The 10,134-nt window shown below is 47.3% G+C and overlaps 1 pseudogene; it reads left to right on the forward strand.

Moving 5' to 3' along the window:
- Positions 1 to 2,593: 2,593 nt before the first annotated feature.
- Positions 2,594 to 5,972, forward strand: LOC139832842 (uncharacterized; annotated as a pseudogene).
- The last annotated feature ends 4,162 nt before the right edge of the window (positions 5,973 to 10,134 follow it).

Genomic DNA, 10,134 nt, shown 5'->3' on the forward strand with positions numbered 1-10,134 from the left:
AATTGGACGAAACAAACGCCCAGGGTCTTATTTTTCCACGAAGCTTCCAGAAGACCGAAGAGGATACGAAGTGGGGCCACGAGGGGCCGACACCACAGGGCGGCGCGGCCAAGGAGGGGCCCACGCCGGCCTGTGGGGGTGGGGCCCCCGTGCCTCCTCCGACTCTGCCCTTCCGCCTACTTAAAGCCTTCGTCGCGAAAACCCTAGTACCGAGAGCCACGATACGAGAAAAGTTCCAGAGACGCCGTCACCGCCAATCCTATCTCGGGGGATTCAGGAGATCACCTCCGGCACCCTGCCGGAGAGGGGAATCATCACCGGAGGACTCTACATCATCATGCCCGCCTCCGGATTGATGCGTGAGTAGTTCATCCTTGGACTATGGGTCCATAGCAGTAGCTAGATGGTTGTCTTCTCCTCTTGTGCTATCATGTTTAGATCTTGTGAGCTGCCTATCATGATCAAGATCATCTATTTGTAATGCTACATGTTGTGTTTGGTGGGATCCGATGAATATGGAATACTATGTCAAGTTGATTATTGATCTATCATATATGTGTTGTTTATGATCTTGCATGCTCTCCGTTGCTAGTAGAGGCTCTGGCCAAGTTGATACTTGTAACTCCAAGAGGGAGTATTTATGCTCGATAGTGGGTTCATGCCTCCATTGAATCTGGGATAGTGACAGAAAGTTCTAAGGTTGTGGATGTGCTGTTGCCACTAGGGATAAAACATCGATGCTTTGTCTAAGGATATTTGTGTTGATTACATTACGCACCATACTTAATGCAATTGTCTGTTGTTTGCAACTTAATACTGGAAGGGGTGCGGATGCTAACCCGAAGGTGGACTTTTTAGGCATAGATGCATGCTGGATAGCGGTCTATGTTATTTGTCGTAATGCCCTAAGTAAATCTCATATTAATCATCATGATATGTATGTGCATTGTTATGCCCTCTCTATTTGTCAATTGCCCACCTGTAATTTGTTCACCCAACATGCTATTTATCTTATTGGAGAGACACCACTAGTGAACTGTGGACCCCGGTCCATTCTTTTACATCTGAAATACAACCTACTGCAATCATTGTTCTCTGCTGTTCTTTGCAAACAAACATCATTCTCCACACCATACGATTAATCCTTTGTTTTCAGAAAGCCAGTGAGATTGACAACCTCATTGTTAAGTTGGGGCAAAGTATCTTGATTGTGTTGTGCAGGTTCCACGTTGGCGCCGGAATCCCTGGTGTTGCGCCGCACTACACTCCTTCACCAACAACCTTCACGTGTTCCTTGACTCCTACTGGTTCGATAAACCTTGGTTTCTTACTGAGGGAAAACTTGCTGCTGTACGCATCACACCTTCCTCTTGGGGTTCCCAACGGACGAGTACTTTACCGTCACAAGGAAGCTACTTTCTGGCGCCGTTGCAACTCCCGCGGCAACCAGCAGCACCTGCCGTGCTCCTCGTGCTGCCGTGGTCGTCAGCTTCCTTTGTTCCTCAATGCCCCCTCCGATGGTTGCGCGGGCCCTACCTCGCCGTCCTCCGAGACACGGTCTCGAGCGTCGGTAAGATCTCTCCTTCTCTCTTTCCCTCTCTTCTTATTCTTCTTCCTCCTCTAGTGCGCTGCCTCAACTCAATCTGGCCTCTATCCGTGCTCAAATGTGATCCATAATTTCTCTTTAGGTTGTTGCCGATGCACTGCTATACTGTGATGACGGATTGTGCTCTATGCTAGACTCTAGTGTTGGATTTACACTTTAATAATGCCTTTTCCTTTATCTGTACTATCTACTGAATCTTTATTCAGTTCATAGTGAGTTTTAGCAGTGAATGGTGGAGATCTAGATACTTCTTATTGTATCTACTGAATCTTTCTGTAAATCAGTAGTTTGCGCATATGCATCACTTGCCTCAACTCTAGTCTCACTAGTAGAAACAAGGGCTTTGGTTTTTTGCTCCAAAGAGCTTTTGCACCGGATTTAGCACGAACCGGTGCTAAAGGGGGTCATTAGCACCGGTTCGTGCTATCTGGACGTCCAGGGGACCCGCAGGGGCATTTGCACCGGTTCGTGCCGTATCTTTAGCACCGGTTCGTAACACGAACCGGTGCTAAAGGTTCGTCGCCAGGCACGTGGTAGCCGCAGAACCTTTAGCACCGGTTCGTGTTACGAACCAGTGCTAAAGATAGCTCATTAGCACCGGTTCGTAACATGAACCGGTGCTAAAGCTCCCTTTGCTATATATTGAGCTCACCCCCAACCAGCAGCCCACTCACTTCATTTTTTCTTGGAGAAAGGTGTATGTGTTGAGTGCTTGCTTGCTTTTCTTTGCCATGCACATAAGGTGCTCGATGAAATGTCTGAGAGAATGATGCCGCTTGATTTTGCACAAAACAAAAATGATATGAGGTGCCAGAGCGACACTTAAGTTTTCTCCTCTTTCTTTCCTCCTCGATCAAGGTTAAGCAACTTTACCATTTGATTTGTACGGTGCTAATTTCCACAATTTATATATATATATATTATGATGTTTTGTAATGGTTTTTTGATAAACTTAATTATTTGATGTAGATGAACCGGCGGCAATGGATGTACGTTGACCGACGCCTACCCGAGTTTACTTCGGGCTTGGATTATTTTATCCGTGTGGCTACGTAAAACCCACAAGCGGATGGTTTTATATGTTGTCCATGTGTTAGTTGCCGAAACTTAACGCAATACCCTGACTGGCAAGTCATTCACTCCCACCTGCTTTGGAAAGGTTTCATGTCCAGCTATAATTGTTGGACCAAGCATGGAGAAAGAGGAGTTATGATGGAAGACAACGAAGAAGAAGAAGAGGATGATGATATGTACTCTAACTACGGTGATACTGCAACGGGGCATGATGAAGATGAAGAGGCAGGAGGAGGTGAAGATGAAGAGGCATCAGATGAGCCCGTTGATGATGATCTTCGTCGGGCCATCGCTGATGCACACAGAGAAGCAGAAACTGAAAACGAGAAGCGAAAGTTAAAGGGCATGTTAGATGATCACAAAAAAAAGTTATACCCAAATTGCGAAGATGGCAACACAAAGCTCGGTGCCACACTGGAGTTGCTGCAATGGAAGGCAGAGGCTGGTATATGTGACAAGCCATTTGAGAAGTTACTGAAAATAATGAAGAGGAGGTTTCCAAAGGGTAACGAATTGCCTGACAGTACGTACGAAACAAAGAAGGTTCTCTGCCCTCTAGGATTAGAGGTGCTGAAGATACATGCATGCATTAATGACTGCATCCTCTACCGCGCTGAGTACGAAAATTTGGAAAAATGCCCGGTATGCACTGCACTGCGGTATAAGATCAGGCGAGATGACCCTGGTGATGTTGAGGGCAAGGCCCCCAGGAAGAGGGTTCCTGCCAAGGTTATGTGGTATGCTCCTATAATACCACGGTTAAAACGTCTGTTCAGAAATAAAGAGCATGCCAGGTTGTTGCGATGGCACAAAGAAGACCGTAAGAAAGACGAGATGCTGAGGCACCCCGCTAATGGGTCGCAGTGGAGGACAATCGATAGAGAGTTCCCGGACTTTGCAGATGACGCGAGGAACTTAAGGTTTGGTCTAAGTACAGATGGAATGAATCCTTTTGGGGTGCAGAGCTGCAGTCATAGCACCTGGCCTGTAACTCTATGTATCTATAACCTTCCGCCTTGGTTGTGCATGAAGCGGAAGTTCATTATGATGCCAGTGCTCATCCAAGGCCCAAAGCAACCTGGCAACGACATTGATGTGTACCTACGGCCATTATTTGAAGAACTCTTTCAGTTGTGGGCCAAACCAGGTGTACATGCATGGGATGAGTACAAACAGGAGTCATTTAACCAACGAGCATTGCTTTTCGTGACCATCAATGATTGGCCTGCTCTTAGTAACCTTTCAGGACAGACAAACAAGGGATACAATGCATGCACACACTGTTTAGATGAGACCGAAGGTGCATATTTGAATAAATGTAAGAAGGTTGTGTACCTGGGGCATCGTCGATTTCTTCCAAAGAGGCACCCCGTCAGAAAGAAAGGCAATCATTTCGGAGGTGAGGCAGATCACCGGGAGAAGCCTGAACTCCGTACCGGTGATGCTTTACTTGATATGGTCAAGGACATAACAGTAATCTTTGGAAAGGGTCCTGGCGGTCAATCTGTTCCGAATGACTTCGTTACCGGACACGCACCCATGTGGAAGAAAAAATCTATATTTTGGGATCTACCCTATTGGAAAGTCCTAGAGGTCCGCTCTTCAATCGACGTGATGCACGTGACGAAGAATCTTTGCGTGAACCTGCTAGGCTTCTTAGGCGTGTATGGGAAGACAAAAGATACACCAGAAGCACGGGAGGACCAGTATCGTATGAAAGTCCCAAAAAAAAAGCAAGAACATAATTACAAGACGGATACATGGAGTCGCTTAAGTCCTGCCAGCTACGCTCTTACCAAAGCAGAGAAGGAAATCTTTTTTGAAGTCCTTTACAGTATCAAGGTGCCGTCTGGCTTCTCATGAAATATAAAGGGAATTATAAATATGGCAGAGAAAAAATTCCAAAACCTGAAGTCGCATGACTGCCACATTATTATGACACAGTTGCTTCCGGTTGCACTGAGGGGGCTTCTGCCGGAAAATGTTCGAATACCCATTGTGAAGCTATGTGCATTCCTCAATGCAATATCTCAGAAGGTAATTGATCCAGCTAGTCTTCCAAGGTTACAGAAGGATGTGGTGCAATGTCTTGTTAGTTTTGTGTTGGTGTTTCCACCATCTTTCTTCAATATTATGACGCATCTCCTGGTTCACCTTGTCGAAGAGATTGCCATCCTCGGTCCTGTATTTCTACACAATATGTTCCCCTTCGAGAGGTTCATGGGGGTCTTAAAGAAATATGTTCATAACCGTGCTAGGCCAGAAGGAAGCATCCCCAAGGGCTATGGAACAGAGGAGGTCATTGAGTTCTGTGTTGACTTTATTCCTGACCTTAAGTCGATTGGTGTTCCTGAATCGCGGCATGAGGGAAGACTAAGTGGAAAAGGCACGCTAGGAAGGAAATTAATGATATGTAGGGACAGGATTTCTTTCACTCAAGCACACTATACAGTTCTACAAAGTTCCACCTTGGTGGCCCCGTATATCACTGAACACAAGAATATTGTACGCTCCCAACACCTGGGGCAGTCAGAAGACTAGATTACACATAAACATATGCAGACATTCGGCGGTTGGCTCCGAACACATCTCATTAATAACAACGATATTGGAGATCAGTTGTACTTGTTGGCCGGGTCACCATCTTCGACTGTAGTGACTTTCCAGGGGTACGAGATAAATGGAAATACCTTCTACACGATCGCCCAAGATAAAAAGAGCACCAACCAAAACAGTGGTGTCCGCATTGATGCAACAAACACTAACAGTGGGGAAAAGGACACATATTATGGTTACATAGAGGAGATATGGGAACTTGACTATGGACCTTCTTTTAAGATCCCTTTATTTCGGTGCAAATGGTTCAAGCTGGATGGAAAAGGGGTAAAGGTAGACCAGCTGTACGGAATGACAACAGTGGATCTCAACAATCTTGGTTATAGAGATGAACCATTCGTCCTAGCCAATGATGTGGCTCAGGTTTTCTATGTGAAGGACATGCCCTCCAGACCGAAGAAAAGAAAACATAAGGAAACGAGCTCATCTGATGAGCCAAAGTGTCACATAGTTCTTTCAGGGAAAAGAACCATCGTGGGAGTCAAGGACAAGACATACATGTCAGAAGATTATAATAAGTTTGCTGAAATTCCGCCCTTCACAGTGAACATTGATCCAACCATCGCGTTAAATGCTGAAGATGCTCCATGGTTACGGTCGAAGCGATCATAATGTATTATTATCCTGTACCTTGAGCTCATATTGTGAAGCATTTGTTGTGATGTATAAGTAACATTAGTCGTTTGACCTAAATGCCATGAAACCCCGAACACGATAGCCCATATTGTGAAGGATTTTTTGTGATGTATGCAATTATCCAAGTTTATTATTTTTCCAGATACACAGGTTGGGAAATTATCCATCTTAGGTGGTCTACTATTTTTGAAAAATGTGTTGGTACCAATGTGAAACTTTAATTTTTCCTGCGATGAAAAGGAAAACTTCCTGGTCGTTGCCTCTCCTCTCTCTGCTTGTGGGAACGACAACGACAACGACTTTATTGAAATTTAACATTAACTAAATTTAAACTAAAATAACAACTTCTACTAGTTCTTCTGCGCATCCGCTGCTGCCCTCGTGGTTGCCGCCTCCTGCCGCAGCTGCTGCTGCAGCTCCTCCTCACGATGATGCTTATGCATCTCCTCACTGTCCAGATCCGCCACACGCGGCCGCTTATGCAGCTCCTGGAGACTCTGCCTCTCAAATGCTTCTATGGTAGCCGCTAGCGCCGCCTCCTCCCACTCCTCTATCTCTCCGAGCTGCGGGTCCACCTCATCCGCTGCTGCCCTCCTGGCTGCCGCCTCCTGACGCTGCAGCTCCTCCCTCTCAACTATCTCCGCGAGCTACGGGTCCACCTCCACCGGCGGCGGGTGCGGCTTTGGTGGCATTGTGAAATGGGCTAGGGTTCGGTGATGAGTGAAGTGGGAGAGACGGGGACGTACTATTTATAGAGGGCGTGTAGGCGGGAAATCTCCGCGCTGCGTCGCGTGGCGGGAAATATCCTGCGCGGCGGGAAAATATCCCGCGCGGCGTCGTGTGGCGGGAAAATATCCCGCGCGGCGTCGCGTGGCAGGAAATATCCCGCACGGCGTCGTGGCGGGAAAATATCCCGCGCGGCATCGTCGCGGGAAAATAACTTGCGCGGCGTCGTGGCGGGAACCTATCCCGCGCGAAACACCCAAAAAAAGGCGAGAAAAATGCAAAAGGCAGCGAAAAATTGGACCTTTTGCACCGGTTCGTGGCTGGAACCGGTGCAAAAGACGCTTTTGCACCGGTTCCAGCCACGAACCGGTGCAAAAGGCCCCTAGTATAAACTGGCCCGCGCCCACCCATCTTCCCCATTCGCGCGAGGAAGGAAACCACGCCGGCAGGCTGTCCAATTCGGAGCCGCGCCGCCACCGCCGTCCGGCCGCCTCCCGCGCCGCCGCGCCCGCGCCGCCGCCTCCTCCACCCGTCCCAGCGTACCTCCTCCGCCCCATGCGTCGGCGCCGTTTGCCAGCCTCCTCACGCGCCTGAGCGCCGCGCGCGCGCCGTCGCCGCCCGCCACCGCCCGCGCCACCGCCACCGCCCCGCGCCGCCTAGCTTCTTCTCCGGCCCGGCCGCCGGCAAGCCAAGGTGAGGGCGCCCCGGCCGCCCCAAATCCCCCTTTTTTCTTTAAGTTTTTTGTTTTGTTTTTTTGTTTTAATTAGTTAGATAATTTAGTTAGATTTATTTAGATATTTAGTTAGATAATTAGTTAGATATTTTAGTTAGATAATTAGTTAGATAAGTCCTAATTTAGTTAGATAATTAGTTAGATATTTTAGTTAGATAAATTTTAGTTAGATAAGTTTTAGTTAGATAAATTTTAGTTAGATAAATTTTAGTTAGATTTATTTAGAAAATTTTAGTTAGAAAATTTTAGTTAGATAAATTTTAGTTAGATAAGTTTTTGTTACATAAGTAGTAGTGAAATTTACATGTTAGTAATATTTGTTACTAATATATATTCATAAGTTCTTTATTCAAATTCAATATTATATTTGTTAGTTTGCATACGATGCCGCGCCCGCCGCGTCCTGGAGCTAGGACAATTTTAGACCAGATGCTGCTGATGGGGGAGGTTCGGGACTGGGCTCCGCCGGGGTGGCACATGGAGGTGTTATCTTCCGGGGCGCGCACCTTGGTACGGAATCCGGGTCCCATCGTCGACCCGGATATTCTCTGGTGGAGGTCACGTGGGCCACGGTCGTTTCAGAGGGAGCCGGCGCCGCAGGAGGTGGTAGCTCAGCATATTAGAGAGGAGGACGAGCACGTTCGCCGTTACCTGTATGCGTTAGACACCAGGTATACGGGCGGATGGTCAGTTATGCAGGGATCTCACATTAGCTATGATCCTGTTGTTGTTCCGTGGCTTTGGGTGTTCAGCCGGCGCGGCTCAGGACCCGGTCGGCGTCGTTGAGAGGTTCTAGTGATGTATTATGGTTAAATAAAAATGGAGCTATATGTGTAACTCAGATCTTTGATTATGTATTGAGCATTATCCTTAATTAGTACCTATATATATGTGTAACTCTAATATTTGATCATGTATTGAGCATTATTCTTAATTACTGCTTTGTTGTGTTTATAGCATTAGAATAACTTGTAAGTCTTTGCAGAAACTATGGAACGAGACCTAGAAAAAGAGTACATCATCGAGGACATTATCCGTGATGATGACGATATCACCTCTCTTTACCTAAACCAATCTGGCGAGGGAGACGAGCGAACCCGTGGAGACGGCTCTGGTGAGGGAGACGAGCGAACCCGTGGAGATGGCTTCGGTGAGGGAGATGAGCAAGACCACCGTGGAGATCGCTCCGGTGAGGGAGAAGGTGACGACTCCGAGGGAGAAGCTCACGGCACCGAGGTGTATATATATTAATTAACCAAGCCTCCAGATTTGTGCATATACATATATATTAACGTTATTTCTTCTTTTAGACCTCCCGATCAACAAACTCTACTGGCAGAACTAAACGAGGCGCGGCCAGAAAGATGGAAGACCATGAAAGGTGCACCATCACGGAAATCGCTGTAGATGGCGAACCGATTTCTCCCAAGGCTCACGCAAAAAAGTTTGTAAGTCAATGCGGAGTTATTGTTAGGGACACCATCCCGATCACCACTCAAGAATGGAAGAAACCTGCAAAGGGGGACGAAGGAGTTACTTATGTCGACACGAGATCCAAAAATCTGATGTTTAGGAAGCTCCTGGTAAATTTCATCTTACCGGAGCCAGCTGACTCTGATAGTGAGAATGATAGGCCAGACCCTGAGGATCCCGAGCTGAATAGCGTACAACGAAGAGTCAAGAAGTGGGCTCTTAAGAAGATGGCAATACAGTTCAACGACTACAAGAAGAAATTGGACACCTTCTTTGTCAAGAAAAAGAAGACTACGGATTTCAACGGCCCCTTTGAGAAGATAAAAGACCACTGTGAGGCATTTGTGAAGTACAAGATATCGGAGAGGGCAAAGAAAAGGTCAGTCACCAATACGAAAAATGCTGCTAATAAGATGTACTTCCATACCATGGGGCGAGGAGGCTACAAGGCTGGTAGGCCTAAGTGGGAGAAATGGGAGAACGACCTAATTGAAAAGGGGATCCAGCCAGAGGTACTGAAATGGAACCAGCAGTCAAGGGATTGGTTTTACGCGCATGGGGGCACGTTGGACGCACAAGGGCACTGTATATATACACCAAGACATCAGGAAAACCCACTTCCCATCGAAGCCTTTAGAAATGTTGCAAAGGAAGTTGAAGAGGGGAAGTTCCGTCCCGAAAGAGAGAAGGACCAGCTCACACGCGCCCTTGGGAATCCTGAACACCCAGGACGAACACGAACCATACCAGGTGGCAAGCCGTGGTGTATTGGGTTTCCTGCAGAAACGAAGAAATATCCTGATAGAAGCCGTCAGAGGAAAAAGGATGTGATTCAAGAACGCGTTGCTAAGCTAGAGGAGCAAGTGAGGATGATAATGTCAGGCTCAGTCACCCAACCTCAAGCTAATCCGCAGATAGAAGAATCTGCATTCGATGCTACCACCCAGGGATCTCAGCGGAAAAGCAGTGTGGCTTCCACGGAGCTGCCGGGTGATGATGCAGATGTGGATCCGCAGATGGCTCCTCGCTATCCTGTGGATCCGCCGATGGTTCCTCCCTCCCCTGTGGATCCGTAGATGGCTCCTCGCTACCCTGTGGATTATATCACAGAGTCGACACCTTGTCAGCTACATTTCAAAACGATGGGCTACTTAACGCTCAAGGCGGCGATCGGCTATGTCTTACCGCCAGTACCTGATCAAAGATACCACTTCAAACCGGTTCCACATGGCTACGCTGTTGCCGTGGTGGATCAAGTTATGGATGGGTA

The sequence above is a fragment of the Lolium perenne genome, chromosome 6, assembly GCF_019359855.2.
Source record: "Lolium perenne isolate Kyuss_39 chromosome 6, Kyuss_2.0, whole genome shotgun sequence".
In the NCBI taxonomy this organism is placed as follows: Eukaryota; Viridiplantae; Streptophyta; class Magnoliopsida; order Poales; family Poaceae; genus Lolium; species Lolium perenne.